Source organism: Schistocerca serialis, chromosome 1, assembly GCF_023864345.2.
Source record: "Schistocerca serialis cubense isolate TAMUIC-IGC-003099 chromosome 1, iqSchSeri2.2, whole genome shotgun sequence".
NCBI lineage: Eukaryota > Metazoa > Arthropoda > Insecta > Orthoptera > Acrididae > Schistocerca > Schistocerca serialis.
The window spans coordinates 714,782,850-714,804,561 of NC_064638.1; the positions used below are offsets into that span (position 1 = coordinate 714,782,850).

The 21,712-nt window shown below is 43.8% G+C and overlaps 1 protein-coding gene across 1 annotated transcript in view; it reads left to right on the top strand.

Annotated features, from left to right (window-relative positions):
* LOC126426960 (uncharacterized) overlaps positions 1-21,712 on the top strand; it is a 1,049,247-nt gene that overhangs the window by 19,433 nt on the left and 1,008,102 nt on the right. The gene's annotated exons all lie outside the window — the stretch shown is intronic.

Here is a 21,712-nt window from a genome sequence, read left to right on the forward strand (position 1 = left end):
TCCCGCCTGTCATAGTACTTGCAGTGGATCCTGATGCAGTTTGGAATTCCTGTGTGATGGTCTGGATAGATGTCTGCCTATTACACATTGCCACCCTCTTCAACTGTCGGCGGTCTCTGTCAGTCAACAGACGAGATCGGCCTCTACGCTTTTGTGATGTACGTGTCCCTTCGCGTTTCCAATTCACTATAACATCAGAAATAGTGGGCCTAGGGATCTTTAGGAGTGTGGAAATCTCGCTTACAGACGTATGACACAGGTGACACCCAATCATCTGACCGCGTTAGAAGTCCGTGAGTTCCATGAAGTGTCCCTTTCTGCTCTGTCACGATGTCTGATGAGTACTGAGGTCCCTGATATGGAGTACCTGGCAGCAGGCGGCAGCACAATGCGCCTAAAATGAAAAACATATGTTTTTGGCGGTGTCCGGATACTTTTGATCACATAGTGTGTATCAATCAGTCAACTTTTATTGGCATCGCACTCTGGTTTAGTTGTTATCCTAGACCGTCAAATGCAGTAAGCGGTGTACGATGTGGATCGTCGGATGTCATCACAGACCGCTCTTATTTAACTTAATGATATACAAGTTGTCTTCTGCCTTCGGTGCGGTATCACGCAGAGACACTAATAAAGGCTAATTTATTTTACCATTTCTAATAATTTGCTATACGCTCACTATGTATACTAGCCTAATATTAGTTACGCCGACTGGTCGCAGTCATCTTTATCAATCGGTTCATTTGAATCCTATGATAAATATGCCCTCAACTTCCATATACCCTAGTAGTCCTCTTGGTTTGTTTGAACGCGAAGTAATTACATTAAGTTTCGTTGCAATTGTGTATGCTTTGATCTCCTGCATAATCGACTAAGGAACATCGTGACTATAAATTAAACTACGGAGGAATGGTTTGCAACAACCAGTTACTGTTTACGTTTTGTGCTATTGTGCTTTAGCAGTTTTGGACGTTTTCACATGCTTTTGCGAAGGATGCACATTTAAATGAACAGTATAGAAAGCTATTTGCTATCAGTACGCGTGTCTTCCGTCTGGTTACCGAAATTTTAACAAAATGCGTTGAATACACACGTCGTATGTTTCTGCGATCATACTGAAATGTAACACATATGTTCGATACAGATTTCAAGTTTGTTTAAGCACCCGTATTGGGTTTCGGCTTTGTTCATGATCAGAATCTGTGATGACAAAAAGTAGTTCAGTTAGAAGCGTGCACCTAAGGGACCTTTATGGATGTTTGTTGCTTTGCGTTGTCAATAGTACAGAGAGATGATACCCCTGAAAGGGCATACGTATGCTCTGTGCCAGTTGTACAGCATATTCGTATAAGCGCCATCCATATTCCAATCGTTAAGGAGAAGCGATTGCAAAAATTATCTGAAAAAAAAAAATCTGAGCGTATAGGAAATCAAATTTTAAGCAGTTCCTGTTTCATAAAACTGTATCCACAATGGCAAACATGGCAAAAAAGCTTGTTTTTGTTAATAAAAAACTTATTACCTGCGGTCGAAAAATGTGAAAGAGGTAGGGCTTAAAAAGATTCCAGTGCTTCTTTATATTAGCAGTTGCATTCTTATGTTTCGAGACATATCGAAGAAACAGTTAAAAATCCGGTTCACTATAACTCGTTAACATTCACGTTCCTATACTTGGTATATACGGCATGTACTTTATGTATAGCCCGCGGTAAGTCAAAAAAAGTCTTTGTTTGACAAATTAAAAAAATTAATTTTTTCGAGAAATCGATTTTTTGAAAAAAGCGTCTTCCAGTAATTGGTGAAATCCTCACAGATGGTTCGACAGTAACGGTTTTTCGTTTATTTCGTGTCAAGCAGTTCTGCCGCCATGCCATTATATAATTTTACAATTTTTTAATTGTACGGTCAAAAAGTTAACATCGAAAACCTTCAGGTGTTTTTAAAACTATTTCAATTTTTATTTTATGAGAATAGCCTTTAAAGAAGGAAATTGCAGATATTTTTCACAATTTCAAAGAAATCCTTTTCTACGACCCTTTTCCAGCAGTGCACCTTTATGTAAACAAAAAGATTTAGTGGTCGCAGTTAACATTTGCCAGCGATCTTCGTGATGGAGGTTACTGTTGAATACTTATACTTTCTAGAAAAATGTACTAGGGTATGTTTAGTTGATTCCTAGTGTTAGCAGCTGAGTAATAAAGTGATACGTGGCAATGCGGAGTGCGCCACCTGGAGCGGGGGGAAAACGGCGCTCGCGCGCACCCGAAACTGATCCTAAGCGGCTCGTGCTTACAGAAGCTTTGATATCTTGGCATCTGGACCACTTACAGAATTTATTTTGTACTTAAACTTCAGCTGGCCGGCCAGGTCGTAGCTCGTCAGTTATTGAGGTTCGACTCTGTTTGAACTGTTCTAACCCACTTACAAAACTTTCCGCGGTCCATACAACTTTCACCATACTGTAAGATAATCCGAGAAAATATTTTAGACTGTTTTTCGCTTTCAGAAAATAAAAAGCGTATCACTGAACATTGTTCAACTAATGTGGATACTTCCAGTAGACACGCCGTCGTTAACTGCAATATTGAGGCTATAAGCAAAACAATTTAGATCCGTCAGCTGTTGTCAGCTCATCCTAGTGATATCAACCTAAAGTCATGGAAGTACGAAGCCCTTCCTACAAACCGTTTCATTTCTATATTAACTTATCTCTCTAAGTACTGAAGGCCGGCCGGTGTGGCCGTGCGGTTCTAGGCACTTCAGTCTGGATCCGTGTGACCGCTACGGTCGCAGGTTCGAATCCTGCCTCGGGCATGGATGTGTGTGATGTCCATAGGTTAGTTGGGTTTAAGTAGTTCTAAGTTCTAGGGGACTGATGACCACAGATGTTAACTCCCATAGTGCTCAGAGCCATTTGAACCATTTTATTACTGAATGGCCCACATACCAGGTGTTTGCTTAAGGGGCCATCATTATGCGTCTTATTAATCTCTGAGAAGAAAGATAGGTAAAATAACGTCCACTAGTTTCACTTTCCTATAATGTTTCCCCCGTTCTTGCTCAACAGAAGATGATGGAACGTGAACACTTAGCTTACAAAAAGCAAGTAAACCAATGTATCATTTCACTATACGTTTTTATTGGCTCCACCTTGCACGAGAACCATTCATTCTGTACGAGAAGGCCTCTTTACTTCCGCAATCCTTGTTCATACGTATTTCTTGCGTTTTCGTTCTTTTTTTATTCTGATTAAGAAGAATTGGTCTACCTGTTTTAGTCTCTCGTCCAATTCTGACATTTTACCTTCTAGCATGTCCACCGGCTGCACACGCTGTTACCTTACTTTTCCTTTGGTTTATGCGCATCTCATTCATACACCACATGTAGACCAAGCATCGGGACCCGCACCGTCAGACGCCCCGCAACAGCATTGCTCAGTCTTAACGAATTAACCATTAGCAGTTTGAATCGAAAACAGTAATACTGTTTACGATTATGCCTGTATGATTCTGTGTTTTCTAATCACTGAAAATTTTAACAAACAACATAAAATAGTATGCTTCTCCAAACGTTTGAAGAATAAATTCTTTTTGAGTGTTAAAAATTGGTTCAAGAATTTTATTTACATGTTATGTTGCACTGTGGTCTGCTGTGCGTTGTTATGAACTTGGCCGACGACATTATTGCCGAGCGAGATCTTATCAGCATACAGTGGAAAGACAATGTAGTTAGCTGTGCGGTACGTGGAAACGAGTTCCTGCTCAAAGCATGTGTAGATTCTGTGACAAAGAAGTGATTATGTAATTGCAAATTCAAGCCGAATTCACTTCAGAGAAAAAGTTGCTCAATGTATCCTTACAGTCAATGTACAGTATATTCTGTGTAATCAGCAAACTGAGCTTGTACACAGGAGTACCACTGTTAGCACATCAGTTTCCGGCCAACACGATATAGGTTCTCCGTGATTTCCCTAAATTGATCCAGGCAAATGCCGGGATGGTTCCTTTGAAAGCACTGTGCCGATTTGCTTCCCATCCTTGAACCATTCCACAGCTTGTGTTCTGTCACTAATGTCCTCTATGTCTACGGGATGTTAAACCCTAATCGTCCTTCAGTATTAGCTGAAGACGCGGAATGGAACGGCACTGAAGACACCACTTCCCGAACTTAAGAGATATAGTGTGTGCGGTGACTTGTAAGCTGCGACCAGTGAAATTCGCGCCCAGACAAGATCGAGTAAAGGTCTTGTAAACCCTGCGTCCGAACTCCACAGCTTCCCCAGCAGGTAGAAGGACCAAGGGCTCGTACGTGATGTACTGTCGAAGAGGACTGGAGAGTATCGAACAAGAACTGTAGTAAACAGTATGGAATTGTGGGTCCGGTTGGATGCAAAACAAAAGTGTTTTGCATCAAGGCGGACCCACAATCCCATATTGTTTTTTATGCGAATAGACCAGTGGATGATTTCAGGGTAAAATGATTAAAGAAATTTGTCAACATTTTTACAATTTTGTTATTTCCTGTCATACTTCTTTTTTCATAGGACCTCGTCTTTGAAACTACAACTGAAAACTAAATTCAAACAAGAATTTTAAAGCCGTTTCACCGCTACTTGACAAAGCATTCTTCAAGATGTAGTGTACATAATGTGCGTTCTCATAGTAACTAAAAGGCCAGTCTCATGCACACATGGAAGTGACAAACGCTGAACATAACTTCCCATTTCTAGCGCTAGATGCGCTTACCCTCTATATATGAATTCGAAACATGAAAACAGTTCCAAGTCTGCATACCATTGTCGTTATCAACACATGGAAGGTAAATGAGCGTTATAAAATTGTATATTAAGTAAGATGATCTTTAAGTAGACTGAATGTGAGTTAAAAAATAAGAAAAAGAATTTAAACGTTCCAGCAACTAGAACCAATATAACATAGGTATTGACAAAATCAGATCTGAATATCCGGACAACCCTATGAATGCGGAATTGACCACCAGATGTCACGAGAAGCGGAGCCGCCAATATAAAAGGAAACGGGTAATACTATGTTGACAATAAAGGAGTAACGGAAGAATCGGTCGATCAAGAGAGCTTAGTGGCATCCATCGCCGACTAGTTATTTGGTGTTACCAAGTAACAGATCCATAAAAAATTTCAACATTTCTAAAGCGGCTCACGTCGGCTGTTAATTATGTGATTGTGTAGTGGAAACGCGAATGAACAAACATGGCTAACCACGACCAGGCAGACCTCATCTAAAGACGGACAGGGATAGTCGAGCATTGTGAAGGTTGATTGTAATAAAAATCACATGAAACCAACGGAAAAGTCACTCCTGAGTCCGAAGTGCTACCAGTAGTCCAGCTAGCACACCGAGTGGGTGACGACTGTGCACCGAGATTTTAGCTTTGTGCACAGTGGTCGAGCAGCTGAGCATAAGCAACACATTTCTGTAGTCATTGTTAAGCGACATGACTTTGTGTAAAGATCGACACCGGTGCAAAGTGGATGACTGCAGACGAGTAATTTAGAGTAATTAATCCGACGGAATGTTCTGGGTTTTCGCGGATGCCTCGAGGATGTTGCCTGCCGTCGTGAGTATTGTCAGCAGTCAGGTACGGTGGTGGTAGTAGTGGTGGTAGTGGTGGTGGTGGTAGTATGGTATGCGGGTGTTTTTCGTGGACAGGGCGTTGGCTCCTTAATGTGCTAAAGAAAACGCTAGTGCGCAAGGATATGAACACAACTTACATCATTCTTTACTGCGTACAGTAGAGGAAAGGTTCGGAGACGATGATTGATTGTAAGAGCATGGCAGTATATTATGTCATGAAGCAGCATGTGTGAGGCAGTGGCTTGCGGACAATTACTTTCCTGAAATGGACTGGTCTGCGCAGAGTCCCAACCTTAACCGATTCGAACACCTTTGGGATGAGTTAGAACGTAGAGACTTCGCTGCAGATCCCAGTCCACGAAATCACTGCCTTAACTGGTTTCGGCTCTTTAGGAAGAATGGGCTGCCATTCCTCCACAGACATTCTGATATCTTATTGAAAGTTCTCTGGCAGAATTCAAGTCGTCTGAAAGGCGAAAGGGGGAAGACCCCCCCCCCCCGCCCCCATTATTAATGTCCATTAATAGGTGTCCGGAGACTTCTGATCAGATATTGTAGTAGGATATGGTATATCGTAGAACGTTGTGTCGACCTTTGGTTGAGCTCTGTTTGGCAGAAGGATGCTTACGTTGCTGGTCATTTGCATTGCGACACCGACGTGGTTCGGACAGGACGACATAGCACCTCACTGTGGGCGTATGGAGATTTTCCCGTGGATGAGAACTCACGGGGTGCAGGTAGCCGTCAGTTGCGGAGCAGCTAGTTTTTAGGAATGCTGGGCGCAAATTTCACAGATGTTTGTTTGGGCGCAGTTTCCACGTAACAAGTGGCGGCGAGCGTAAGTAAACGAAAACTTATGGGGCCGACACATGCTGAATATTTATTGCGCAGTAATATTGACCGTCTGAGAGCGCTATTGACGGTTTGCACAATACATTGGGGACAGCAGAGCTTTAAAAATATTCACGCTCGCCCAATATATTGCGTAATATATTGTACCGTGCGAGGCTGATGTTCTTTAATACGCAGCAGTTCCTGCCAAGACATCAGGATTTGCAGACATGCAAATGACTGACACAGCGACATCAGACGGACATTATTGCATATTTAATAAGTTGCTGTAGAAATATTTGACTGAAATGTTTAAGTGCAGGGAAATAACACTATTACTACTTATTGGTTCGTTTCAGACGCTTGAATTGTTTATGGCAGAAATGCATAACAGCAGCTACCGGTACTGTGCAGCCGGCCGGAGTGGCCGTGCGGTTCTAGGCGCTACAGTCTGGAGCCGAGCGACCGCTGCGGTCGCAGGTTCGAATCCTGCCTCGGGCATGGATGTGTGTGATGTCCTTAGGTTAGTTAGGTTTAATTAGTTCTAAGTTCTAGGCGACTGATGACCTCAGAAGTTAAGTCGCATAGTGCTCAGAACCATTTGAACCATTTGAATTTGGTACCGTCAGTTGCTCAACTGTTGTAAGTTTATTCGCCGTTACGTATCTCTGCATCCGTCATGTCGTTCACTACCGTCGTCTATGACCCGCGGTGCACAGTTGCCTTGGCGCTTGTTTTACATTTTACATCAGGTCGTTCATTTACATCTTTTAATGTAGATTACAAAACATATTCCATATTACGAACAGCAATTATTGTTTTCAGCAATTGCAATTGAAGTAATAATAAATTAAAAATACATTAGACATTTGAAAGAAAAACACAAAAAATAATTCAAATTTTAAGGTGATACGATGACAGATGATAGGGAAGACTTGGTTAATGAGTGAGAGAGCGAAATATTACTCTGTCTGAGCCAGCCTGGTCTGAAAGCCTCGGAACTACTCCGAGCCTTGCAGCCCCGGTTAGCTACAGTTTAATTTACGGGTTAATGTTTCTAAACACTATTTACTAAAACACTATAATTGTTACGTTCATTGTGGAAAGCGTAGTGGTGTTTGAGGGTAAAGTATGTTATTTCTTGGGGTTATTAATTAACCTTCAGCTGCTATATTATGTGCCTTGAATTTTACATGTTATATTGCTTATGTACTAAGTGTTCAGTTACAACTGCTACATCCCAACAGCGGTACAATGATCGCGGTTTGGCTACGCCTTCTGTTTATACTTACGCTAGAACAAGTTTAAATGGTTGACTGCTTTACACTGTTTATTTTGATACAGTTAAACTATTTTAGATGTTGTGTAAGGTTGTCGTGGTATGTGTTGGTGAAAGTGTATGTTGTTTGAGTGAGTGTGTGTTTCGGTACTGCCGTCTGAGTTGGTGCATGAATTGGAACTGCTGTCTTGCGTGCTCCGTGTGTGTTGCAGTGTTCTGTTATACGTCCGTGTCTGTCTGTATTCGTCACGTAATGTCCTTGGGACATCAGCAGCGATTTTATTTACTATTTCCCACTCGTCTTTGTCTCTTATAGCACGTATCATGTCATTGTTGCAATGAGTTGGTATCTGGTGTACTGCTCTGCTTCTGTGACAGTGAAAAAGTATATGTTCTCGGAATCCATGTTCACCACATGTGCAAGCGGCACTTTGGATGCGGCCTATGAGGTGTAAGTGCGCATGGTAAGGGCTGTGACCTGTCAAAAAGTAAACCATACCCCGGCTGGGATTGATACGACTCAGTCTCAGACGTTCCCTGTTGTCCGGGAAGAACTGATACACCCTACGGCCCTTATCGCTTTATTCGAATTCCACCCGCCGTTTCACCAGTTGGCGCTTCTCGGTAATGTTCCGTCCGGTAATCTCTATTACCTTCTCCTGTCTCCCCCTCCTCAGCCAGTACATTGCAGCCCGAAACCGAATGGTTATGTCGATAGGGAAGGTTCCGAGCACCATGCAGAGTGATTCCACTGGCGTGATGCTGAAAGCTCCAGGCAGCCTTACCAGGGCACTTTTGTGCCCTCGCCGCACGATGTGCCGATTCGTCACCTGACGTACTCGGTGGGCCCATTCACTGGCTGCAAAACAGACCACAGTGGTAAGTTCTCTGTGTGTAATGATGCCTGTAAGTGTGTTATGTTGAGTCTGATCAACTTGTGCATGATCTTGGCAGCCCTGTCAGTCGTTGTTCTGATCTGTTCGTCAAAGGATAGTCGTTCGTCGAGTTGTGCACCAAGATATCGTTTTTTCCGTTGTCCGCGTATGCTAATGTCGCGTAGTTTTATGGTTGCAGTACTTCTTAGTATTCATTTGAATAGTATATAAACTCTTGTGTAGAGCCATCAGAAGTTTATTATGTTTGCACTACTGGCTGATGCTTGTGAGTAGCTGTGTTGACCAGCCGCGCGGGATTAGCCGAGTGGTTTTAGGCGCTGCAGTCATGGACTGTGCGGCTGGTCCCGGCAGAGCTTCGAGTCCTCCCTCGGGCATGGGTGTGTGTGTTTGTCCTTAGAATAATTTAGGTTAAGTAATGTGTAAGCTTTGGGACTGATGACCTTAGCAGTTAAGTCCCATAAGATTTTACACACATTTGAACAGCTGTGTTGACCAGTGTTCGATTTTCACTCTTGAGCCCGCGGAGACCACCACCAGAAGCTGATCTGCGTATGCTATCGCTCTGTTCGCACGATTATCCTCATCCAATTGATGTAGGAGGGGTTCAAAGGCGATATCCCAATAGAGGGGCTACAGATTGATCCTTACGGGCAACCGTTGGTGGTTACTTTAATCACTTTCTGATTTCCCGCGCGCCATTCAACCACCCTGTTTTTACAGTAGTCCGAGAGGCTATCGTAGAGGGTCTTAGGTATCTGCATCTCTCTGCCTCTTGCAAACATTGGGGGCCACCAGAGATCATCAAAGGCTCCCGAAATGTCTGTAAGAACAGTAACTGCGTATTTGTTTTCTATGTTTTGGAAAGCGCTCTTTTGTCATGCACGGTATACTTTAAGCACGGCGGCACGGGAACAGTTTACAGACTTCAATGAGATTTTCACTCAGCAGCGGAGTCTGCGCTGATATGAAACTTCCTGCCAGATTAAAACTGTGTGCCGGACCGAGACTCGAACTCGGGACCTTTGCCTTTCGCGGTCCGGCACACAGTTTTGATCTACCAGGAAGTTTCATATCAGTGCACACTCCGCTGCAGAGTGAAAATCTCATTCTGGAAACATCTCCCAGGCTTTGGGTAAGCCATGTCTCCGCAATATCCTTTCTCCCAGAAGTGCTAGCCGTGCAAGGTTCGCAGGAGAGCTTCTGTGAAGTTTGGAAAGTAGGAGACGAGGTACTGGCGGAAGTAAAACTGTGAGGACGGGGCTTGAGTCGTGCTTGAGTAGCTCAGTTGGTAGAGCATTGCCCGCGAAAGGCAAAGGTCCCGAATTCGAGTTTCGGTCCGGCACACAGTTTTGACCTGCCAGGGTGTTTCAGTTTACAGACTTGGCCGTCGCGTAAATACATCCACCCGTGGTCCGGAAGCCAATGATCACCCCCTTCTCTGCGTCAGACAAATCGCTCCGTTTCCGCATTACGTCGACTGCATTGTTTTACACGTCGCTCTTGCGCTCTTTATAAACCCTCCACTGCTAGTACTGCCACCTACGGTCTGAGCGGTTGTTGCACGTTGACATCGAACATAGGCGGTTTTCACATTGATATTATCGAACTGTGTAGCGTGTTAATATGGCCATATGTAGAATGCCTCCAAGGTACTTCTTCGCCCATCGCCATTTTCTCTTTTTTTCTGTATGGAGCACGTAGCTATTGCAATCGCAGTACAAGTGAATTCTTAACCATCGAGCGCCGACATGTTCGCTTCGAAGGCAGAGTTCTAACGAGCGCTTCCCGGACATAGGTATTCCACAGTATTACTGTGCAGTTCTCGATCTTGCACCTTCGTGCAGTATATTGACGCAGTTTTACTGCACAGTAAATTTGAGGTTGTGATGGCCTTTAGACCGCCTGAAGGAGAACAGCGGTGCGGAGGACAAATCCTGTCTTCCTCTCGCAGAGATGGCAGCGATTCGTGCTTCTGCGCCAGCAGACCTTGGTCGTAGCGATCGCCGATCCCGTCTGGCGCTGTGATAATCGTACTCTTAACACCGTGGTGGACTAATTTCGGCCGGCCGCGGTGGTCTAGCGGTTCTAGGCGCTCAGTCCGGAACCGCGCGACTGCTACGGTCGCAGGTTCGAATCCTGCCTCGGGCATGGGTGTGTGTGATGTCCTTAGGTTAGTTAGGTTTAAGTAGTTCTAAGTTCTAGGGGACTTATGACCTACGATGTTAAGTCCCATAGTGCTCAGAGCCATTTGAACCACTTTTTGACTAATTTCGAAATAAGAAAACAACGAGCTACGTACAAAACAAGGTAAAGGAAGTAAACAAAGCATTTGACAACGGCTACAGAGCAGGTGCTTAGTAAGCAGTGTCGTAAGTCTGGTAGTTTAGGCTCGACCCCTGCCGATATCTTACACAACCATAGTTCCAAACATCACTTCCCCGCCTCCATCCCGCAGTCTTAAATTGCCACGTTGAAGTGTCTGCAGAATGTCTCGCTGTCGGGTTTTACGAAAACATTCAGGTCTGAGACAGCGAGGAAGATATGTGAGTGAATGCTCTGCCGGTAGGTAGGTTGAGAATTCATATACAGACGTGTTGAGGAAGCTGGTGCTGCCTTTGAGCCACGCCTCTAGTGTTCTTACTGGCAGAAACGTGGCGGATGGACATGTGGTGAGGCGGACGTGGTCCCACATTGCATTTCCACGCGGTTGGGCCGCGGCTGCGGTGTTGTCAGTGTTTGTGGACTGTGGTGGGACAGAGCCGAGGCGGAGGGAGCCCCAGGGTCGCGAAGGCGGCCAGTGTCGCACCGAGTGCGTCACCAGCGGCCTTGTGGGTGGCGCAGCCGCGCGTATTGTCGACGGTAATTACTGTCGCCGCGGCGACCGGCCCGGCCCGTGTTGTCAACCTCGTTCCCTGTGCTCCCCGCGACGTATGTCACTGGCATAAAAAGACCACGTAATTGTAGTTCAATATAAAACTACTTTGATTACTTATTTTTTCTTTACATAGTTGGAACTTCGCTGCTGCAAGCCTGAGATGTAATAGGTTGCATACTGAATGAAGCTGTTGAAATCTCAGCTTATGATCAAACTGGGTGAGCCTCACGACTTTATGCACTAATTTAGCTGTTTTAGTTGCAACACGGTCCACAGTGATGATAAAGTTCATGAAAAAAGTTAGTTTCCTGCATTCGCCGTTTTTGTAACAGTAGGTACTATCGATCGAAGTAAAAAAAAAAAAAGTGATTTACAGTATTCATCACTACTTTCTTGCTGAAGCCGGTAGGGAGGAGAGTGGGCTTCATGATTTTTCCGTCCCTTTGTGTTTGCTAGGTTTCATTACATTTGGTTCGTATTTGGTAGCACGCGTCGATAAACTAATATCAGAACAGGCTGTGGGCAGGTAGCCATGCTGCTGGCACCGAGAAATACTCCTCGCGACTAAAATTATTGGGGCGTTTCGTAAGCCGAACTGAGTCCCACATTTTTCTACAAGCTCGCGAGCCAAGTGAGGATGAGTGTGTTCTTAATATTCCCACCTGAACAGCTCAGCAGTACGATACGACTACGATACCCATACGTCGTCCTTTAATGAGCTCTTGAACTAGTCTGCCTTTGCCGAGCATATTTTATTATTTACTGTACCAGGGACATTTCATAAATAGTTCACACTGATTTTTTCTTACACTTTTTTAAATCTTTTTACACACTCTCAATATAGTCTCCCTGATTCTCTGTGACTGAATCCCAGCGTCTCGGAAGCTCTATTATTCCATCCAGGACAGCACTTACGTTCATCTGCCGTATGGCTCCGGTAACGATGGTAAAAAGCACTTGCAGAAAAAGATAACGACGTCCACGCCTAGCGTTTTTTCAAATTCGGGAACAAATCTAATTCTGGTTGACCCATGTCCGGAGTGTAGGGAGGATGCGGTAACACTTCCCATCCGTATTCGCGCAGTTTTTGGGCTACAACATTGCCGATATGCGGGGTAGCATTGTCGTGGAAAATGAGTGGCACAACCTCGAGCAATTGATGTCGGGTTTTATGTGTTTTTCTGCTTCTCTTCAGCAGTCAAGTAATGTGAGATCTATTTCGCAGAAAATTTTCGTTTCTTCAAATCATTCGTTAGAATACGTAATACTGATGCTGAAGGAATTCCCGTGACTTCAGAGAGCTAGACATTGCGATCTTCTTCAAGAGCATCTGCCACTTGTTTCACACTTCGTTCATCTGTTGACGTTTTTGGTCTTCCAGGTCTTGCATTTTCGTCTGTGCTCATGCGACCACCCCGAAAACCATGAACCCAATGTGATACTGTACTGCGGTCCAATGTAGACTCAACACAAAACTCACTTAACGCACTGTTGATTTCTGTCGGGTTTTTGCCGCGTAAAGTTTCTTTATGTACGACCTGTGTGATCTTCAACAGTCATAATACCCGAGACCCCTGCAGAGTCCATTTCTACCTCTCGCCAATTCTATGTTAGAGTTCACTGCGAAAAAGCAAAAACAGGTGCTTCTTCCTCGAACTCCTCACTACGTGTGATGTAATTTTAATTGCTGTTGCATCAAACAATCCACAGTAATACGAACCTGTGCTTTATTTATCAAATGTCCTTCGTATATAATGCACTCCATCAACACAAGCGTAGCACACCATCAATCTGAATATGCTCTTTAGACTATAGCAACTGGTCAACGAAGGCTTTAATTCTCCTTTTTGTTCGTGCTCTTCCACTACTGACTGCTGTAACAAAATAGGATTGTTGGCTTTGATACTTGTTGCTGGACGGAGATACTGATTGGGCGTAGATCTTGTTGTTAGAGATGAAGTATAATTTATACTACTGTGTACTGAACGGCGGCCTCTTCTTTTAGATGCCTCGCCGTATCTTTTACCTCCCCGTAATATAAATAATTTTAAAGGAAGTACTGTCTATGACGTTTGTCACTAATAACGCTTAACAGTGCCAAAAACTCACCGATCGAAATGAGTGGAATCCATCAGATACATCATTGCAGATTGTTCTATTAATTTTTTGAAGGGCTACTAATATTATATTCTTTTCTAGCCTCGTTGTATTTCAAATTGCATTTTTCTATTCTGTTCGCTACGAAGACAGATGTACAGATTCTCAAGACCAAAATGTGTATCTTAGTTTGAATTCTTTGTCTCTACTAATAAGTCTTCCTGGTAATTAACAAGTTTAATGTTTTACCTATAATCTATAATTATGTGAATAATGTAAATAGTTTCCTACCCCCTCCCCTCTCTGCATGCCACTGTGATTAACCTCTACATTTGTAAAATTCATGATTGCACTTAAACGGGGATATTTTACAAATCTCCACCACAGAAATGCATACCGCCTCGTAAAATTTCATTTCACGAGGTAAAGCGCAGCATGTTACATGATCCTAATGGGAACTACCTACCGTTTACAAATAATTTCTGTCTCATTACAGGCAATGAAGACCATCCACGGCATAAAACTGCAAAATAAATCTAAAAGTAGAACACGAGATAAAAAGACAATAGGTTAAGCTAATTATTATTTCGCACTTCACCTCATTTTTGTGAAAACTGCATAAACCCAAAGAAATCAGTCTCGAGGGAGAGGATACCAACAGTTAAACAAGGAATTCGAACCACGTATCGATTCTGGGGAATCTTCGGTTCGTAGAGAGGTGAAGAGTAGGTCAAACGCTAACTGAAAAATTGCGTGGTCCGACGGGTATTCTATAGTCCGAGCTTTCGGTTCCCAGACACGCGGTTCACCGTTAGACTATCAGCTCCGACTCCTCAGGACAACAAACACAGTAGCCGCTCACGAGGGGCGACTTCAGTTTCTGACACAATAACTCTTCTAGAACTTCATCTGCCTTTTCCAGTCAGATCATGGGAAAGTGTTGTGGAATAAATTTAAAATCGCGACCTTCAGAAAAGATGAAGAAACACGTATCGTATTTGAAGGACAAATAAAAGATAAAAAGGAGTTTTTTATGGACATATGCTCTCTGGAAAGGAGAATCGCCAAATTAACTAGTAACACAGTACAGGTTCTTCTGAAGCGAAGTGGTGTTGCTGGAAACGAAGCATGGATTGACGAATGATACACAGTAAGAACCCAATGAAAGAACGTAACAAAGCAGTTATAACCGTACCCCGCGAAAATGTGACGTAAACAGGTATCACCGTTCCTCGGCCATGCAGTCATATGGAGACTAGACGCATCAGTCGGTAAGATAACCGTGAACTACTGTCTACTGACGTCACATGCATAAAAAGTCGAAAAGAGAAGGCGCACATGTTTTTGTGGGATGTGTTGGGCGTGTTCTATTTTTCGTGGAGGGCGTGGCTGTCGCCTATTTTTACGCACCGGCGGTGGGCCACGCCATACGGGCACACTTGTGCGGCGGCAATAGAGCACGCTGTAAAGCGACAAAGGACCGAGACGGCCCGCGGCGATAAAGCGGGCGCCGGACCGCCTCCAGCCAGTCCGCCCCTCCTAAATAACTCACCCACGGCCGCGCCGCTCCCTGCGTACCAACTACCTGCCGATGCGCGCGGGTCACGGGGTCAGTCCAACGGCTCCCCTCGTGAAATCTGCTGTATCCATCATTTGCCGGATGCCCAACCTGCGAGTCCACAGTCATGTACATTTTTGAACTCTCAGAGAATTTTGTCGAGGAATAATGTTCAACACACTGGTTCTACATCTACATTTATACTCCGCAAGCCACCCAACGGTGTGTGGCGGAGGGCACTTTACGTGCCACTGTCATTACCTCCCTTTCCTGTTCCAGTCGCGTATGGTTCGCGGGAAGAACGACTGTCTGAAAGCCTCCGTGCGCGCTCTAATCTCTCTAATTTTACATTCGTGATCTCCTCGGGAGGTATAAGTAGGGGGAAGCAATATATTCGATACCTCATCCAGAAACGCACCCTCTCGAAACCTGGCGAGCAAGCTACACCGCAATGCAGAGCGCCTCTCTTGCAGAGTCTGCCACTTGAGTTTATTAAACATCTCCGTAACGCTATCACGCTTACCAAATAACCCTGTGACGAAACGCGCCGCTCTTCTTTGGATCTTCTCTATCTCCTCCGTCAAACCGATCTGGTACGGATCCGTGTGGGCACGGATGAGCAATACTCAAGTATAGGTCGAACGAGTGTTTTGTAAGCCACCTCCTTTGTTGATGGACTACACTTTCTAAGCACTCTCCCAATGAATCTCAACCTGGTACCCGCCTTACCAACAATTAATTTTATATGATCATTCCACTTCAAATCGTTCCGCACGCATACTCCCAGATATTTTACAGAAGTAACTGCTGCCAGTGTTTGTTCCGCTCTCATATAATCATACAATAAAGGATCCTTCTTTCTATGTATTCGCAATACATTACATTTGTCTATGTTAAGGGTCAGTTGCCACTCCCTGCACCAAGTGCCTATCCGCTGCAGATCTTCCTGCATTTCGCTGCAATTTTCTAATGCTGCAACTTCTTTGTATACTACAGCATCATCCGCGAAAAGCCGCATGGAACTTCCGACACTATCTACTAGGTCATTTATATATATTGTGAAAAGCAATGGTCCGATAACACTCGCCTGTGGCACGCCAGAGGTTACTTTAACGTCTGTAGACGTCTCTCCATTGATAACAACATGCTGTGTTCTGTTTGCTAAAAACTCTTCAATCCAGCCACACAGCTGGTCTGATATTCCGTAGGCTCTTACTTTGTTTATCAGGCGACAGTGCGGAACTGTATCGAACGCCTTCCGGAAGTCAAGAAAAATAGCATCTACCTGGGAGCCTGTATCTAATATTTTCTGGGTCTCATGAACAAATAAAGCGAGTTGGGTCTCACACGATCGCTGTTTCCGGAATCCATGTTGATTCCTACATAGTAGATTCTGGGTTTCCAAAAACGACATGATACTCGAGCAAAAAACATGTTCTAAAATTCTACAACAGATCGACGTCAGAGATATAGGTCTATAGTTTTGCGCATCTGCTCGACGACCCTTCTTGAAGACTGGGACTATCTGTGCTCTTTTCCAATCATTTGGAACCCTCCGTTCGTCTAGAGACTTGCGGTACACGGCTGTTAGAAGGGGGGCAAGTTCTTTCGCGTACTCTGTGTAGAATCGAATTGGTATCCCATCAGGTCCAGTGGACTTTCCTCTATTGAGTGATTCCAGTTGCTCTTCTATTCCTTGGACACTTATTTCGATGTCAGCCATTTTTTCGTTTGTGCGAGGATTTAGAGAAGGAACTGCAGTGCGGTCTTCCTCTGTGAAACAGCTTTGGAAAAAGGTGTTTAGTATTTCAGCTTTACGCGTGTCATCCTCTGTTTCAATGCAATCATCATCCCGTAGTGTCTGGATATGCTGTTTCGAGCCACTTACTGATTTAACGTAAGACCAGAACTTCCTAGGATTTTCTGTCAAGTCGGTACATAGAATTTTACTTTCGAATTCAGTTACAGTTGGTTCACGTGGTCCTGAGCGAGTGATCAGAGGGCGGGAAGGGGGGGGGGGAGGTGTAAGAATTGATATTTGCGGGTAGAGAAACGATTTGGGTAGAAGTTTGTAGAAAGGAGGAGGAGACCTTGGATTATGGAGTATTTTTAATATTTGGGAAGACGAATGGCAACTTAGAAGTACCCACAAAAAAGTTCCAGTTCCAGCCCTGCGAAAAACCTACCTAATACCTCTCCTTAAATCATTTTGTCGAAAGAAAACACCTGACTACACAATTTATTTCCTTTCCCTGCGAGCTAGGAGTGGACATAGCCAGCCAGCCCCCCTCCCCCCCCCCCCTGCCTCTCTCTTTCTCCCAGCTATGGACGCCCTTGTCATACAGTGCTGGCATTACATGAGCCGTGTTGTTTGAGTAAGTACCGCTTTGAAATAAAAATAGAACAAGTGGAATTTTCTCGGCAGTTTTATTTTTACATGAAAGCCTGTATTTTTATCTACTTTCTACGCAGTTCCCACCAATATTCTACGTGTTTACATTTGTTTTTGAGTATTTGAAATGTCTCCTTTGGTGGATAATCCCGCCGACTGTAAGAAAACGTGCTGTGATTGGTTTTCTTAGTACTAAAGACTTGAAGAGGCTGAAATACATCGTACGATCAGTGAAGCGTATGGATATGCGATACGTGCCTCAGTATTGGTGCGAATTATGTAGAAAAGTAGATGAAACTACAGGCTTTCATGTAAAAATAAAATAAGTAAGAAAGTCTACTAGTTTCATTTTTATTTCAAAACTGTAAAAGGCGTTACAGTTTTGTAAATGAATATATGATCCTTTCCAAACATAGGACATCATCGTCAAATGTTACGATATATCATAGCATCTGTGATACTCATATGTTTGTAAGCTCTTTGTATGTATCAGAACATGGGGTGCGTGGTTGAAATGATCTCAGCGACAAATCTCAAGTATACAGTGAGAACTATTTACGTGTGCAACAACGAGGATGCAGTGGGAATGCATTTACATCGGTTGGACGAATGTTATGAAAACAAACACTCGAAACCGACGTTTCACGTAAGTCACGTGCAACGAAAATCTGTAACGCAACGATCTGTGTGTGGCGTGTTTATAATTATATTTTATTTATATTTTAGGACAATTAATCTATAAAAACACACTAAATGTCATAAAGAAAGCGTGTAAACCGTCTGATGATGAATCACAACGATTCGAAACCGGTAACGGTTTCCTTTGAATAAAGGAACTCAAAGTAAATTTGTGGCTGATTGCTGTCCTAACGCCATCAACATTTGTCTTCAAACAACAGTCACGGTCTCTATCATGTCATCGTATGACAAAATTGCATAAAACTGTACTTCCTGAAAAGACACGCCTCCTAGGTACGGTGCACACGAACGTTGTATTGTTATATCGCCAATGTTGGCAGTGGCCAGGCACTTCATACTCGTGGCGCGAAGTCACCCGACTGCAGCCTCTCCAGAACTGGTAGGGTGTCCCTGTTCAGGACGTTATGGAGGAACTGTCTAGTCCCACCCAGCAGGCTTCCCCATGTTCGGTTGCTAACAGTGATGGAGACCCAGGACCGTAATAATCCAGGCGCGAATCCAAGGGTGGGTCTGGGGAGGAAGGTGAATCCCCACCCCCCCAAGAAACTTAATAAAAGCGTCTATATATTCACCCATTTCAATTTCGACATTACTCAACTCAGATTTCATCCTTTGGCGACCCTGATAGCCGCGCGTTTTTTCTCCCCGCTTCCGGGATTCTGACAGGCGCGCCGGCCCCGGATCGAATCCGCAATAAGGTTTGACGAGGGCCGGTGTGTCGGCGGTTTCCCACATTCGAATAGGTTAATACCAGGATGGTATCCACGTCCTATCTCAGTTACATGCTTCAGAATTTTTTTTATAAAACGTTCACTCACTTTCACATGGGTAAAATAGCCCGTAGACCATTGGATACACAGATTGCGTCCCGAGGATTAAAGGTGTGGCGAAAGAGAGGGCATCCGGTCACACTGTAACATTAGGAGTGCTAAATCTGATGACTATTCCGACACTAAATAGGTGCGGGATAAAGGGAAGGAGAAGCAGTAGTCATTGCCAATTATATGGCGATCCCGATGTACAACTACGAAGAAGAAACATTGTGTAAATACTGAAAAGAAGTTTCATGCCAAGTGCTACTGAACGTGTACCATATTGTAATCCAGCCGTTCCTTGATGACAGCCCTGACAAGCGTCCGCAGGGGAAGGGCAAGCGGCAGCACTTGCCCCTTCTCGAATCGAAGGGTACACAGCTTTCGCATGTTTCTAGCTGTCATTGCCTGCAATTCTACTAAATCGCAAAGTTATCAGTGCTGAGTAGGCCGAGAAATACTGTGATTATTTCATTCCTGCCGTTTGAAGAACAATAATCTCGCATCTATTCCTGAGTATTTTTGTTGTTGTGACTTGGCAAGACAGCCAAGCCACTATGAGATAGCCGAAAGGCACGCGTTTAAGCTCACGCAGGCTGGCGTGAGGTCTGGAACAGTTAAAGGAGTTGAGTCTAGTAAAAAAAGACGTAGCTTCTGGAATACTTAACTTTAATCCATAATTGGTGAACATCGGTGTGACGGTACATGCATCACAAGATAAATAGCAAATGAGAATGGCGCCTTGCTAGGTCGTAGCAAATGACGTAGCTGAAGGCTATGCTAACTATCGTCTCGGCAAATGAGAACGTAATTTGTCGGTGAACCATCGCTAGCAAAGTCGGCTGTACAACTGGGGCGAGTGCTAGGAAGTCTCTCTAGACCTGCCGTGTGGCGGCGCTCGGTCTGCAATCACTGACAGTGGCGACACGCGGGTCCGACGTATATTACCGGACCGCGGCCGATTTAAAGGCTACCACCTAGCAAGTGTGGTGTCCGGCGGTGACACCACAGTTCTTATCCAAAATGATTCTTTGATCCTCATTTTTTTCTGTTCGAAGTGTGTAATTTTTGGTGAAAATCTAACAGTATAGGTACACGAATGTTTTTTTCATAGTGAATAACTCGTTAAATACTGTGGATTTAATCAGAAGGAAGATGTAATTTTAGATGCCTGAATCAAAATGTTCATATTAATAGAATAAAAAGTAAGTAGCTGGCTTGTACTACTGAAATACGTTTCCCATTTCGGTATCAAAGTAATGTACCTAAGAAACATTGAATGGATACTTACAAACCATTTGAGGTATTATAGCTTTGGTGGCAATTCTTATCAGATTTAGCTTTTGGGGCATTATACGGACACTACATTGTCAAGTTCACTGCATAGCTTGTATAAAAAATGGCAATTTTAGAATCTTGTCCACTCTTGCGTAAGTTTCTGCCCATGGCAGTCTTCACCACCCAGCAAAAGCCACAGAATTCTTTTTTACGGACCTTTCTTCCTGCTGATTTAGGAGATGACAGTTGTGATGAAGGAGAAAGGCCGGCCGCGGTGGTCTAGCGGTTCTAGGCGCTCAATCAGGAACCGCGCGACTGCTACGGTCGCAGGTTCGAATCCTGCCTCGGGCATGGATGTGTGTGATGTCCTTAGGTTAGTTAGGTTTAAGTAGTTCTGAGTTCTAGGGGACTTATGACCACAGATGTTGAGTCCCATAGTGCTCAGAGCCATTTGAACCATTTGAAGGAGAAAGTCACAATGCATGATGATTGGTGTTTCATTAAGCAGTGTGTTTCTCTAGCAGTACAGTTTGTCTGACAACGACGAATCAAACTACGCACGACGACAGGTGTTAGTCCTGACCTCTTCCAGCAAACATTGCTACATACAGTGCTCACCTTGACATCCATTTAAAATGAGCTGCGTAAGTACAGGAATTGCCTGAAGCCAAAATTATTAAGAAAAAGGGCGTTAAAGCTGCTATCTGTTTTGTTTTTAAATTAACAGGCTTCATGGCTACGGTACGGATGGTATTGCCGATTGATAGGTTACACGTTCAGAAGAGTCATCGTGGACTTACCAGTCGGTTGTGTTGAGGAAACTGTCGATGATCAATTAATGCTATCGTGATTGACACCTAACGCATCTTTGACATCTGTTGGCTTGTTCTGTTTACGTAATATTTTCTTCCCCAAATTCTAGTACTGTATATTTGAAGGCTGTTGGACTGTGTCCGACCATCGGCTAGCTCGTGGCCTTTTCTTTTGGGGCTCAGTGCTCTAATTTTTTATTGTAATTTCCCTACGTCTGAAAGAGGTTGTAGACAGTCTACGGTGCTGTCGTTTATGTTGACAGCACATTGCTCGTGAATACTGCGAAGGATTAGTATAGAAAACACCAATTATTTTTTCCTTTTCCAGTTACAGCAATATTAAAAATTCACAATACTGAAGCAAAATAATAAGCTATACGTAGTGATACAGGATTTGACACAGGGAATGGGAAAAATCTGGATCAGGTAGGACGTCCGTATTCAACCCTTGAGTGGTAAGTCACTGGGCAAGTATTAGGCAATTTATTTAACAATCTATTAAACAGCAATAAGGACATTTTCAACATTGGTACTTGGCCAATACTGTAACAAAATCGGACGCATGACACCA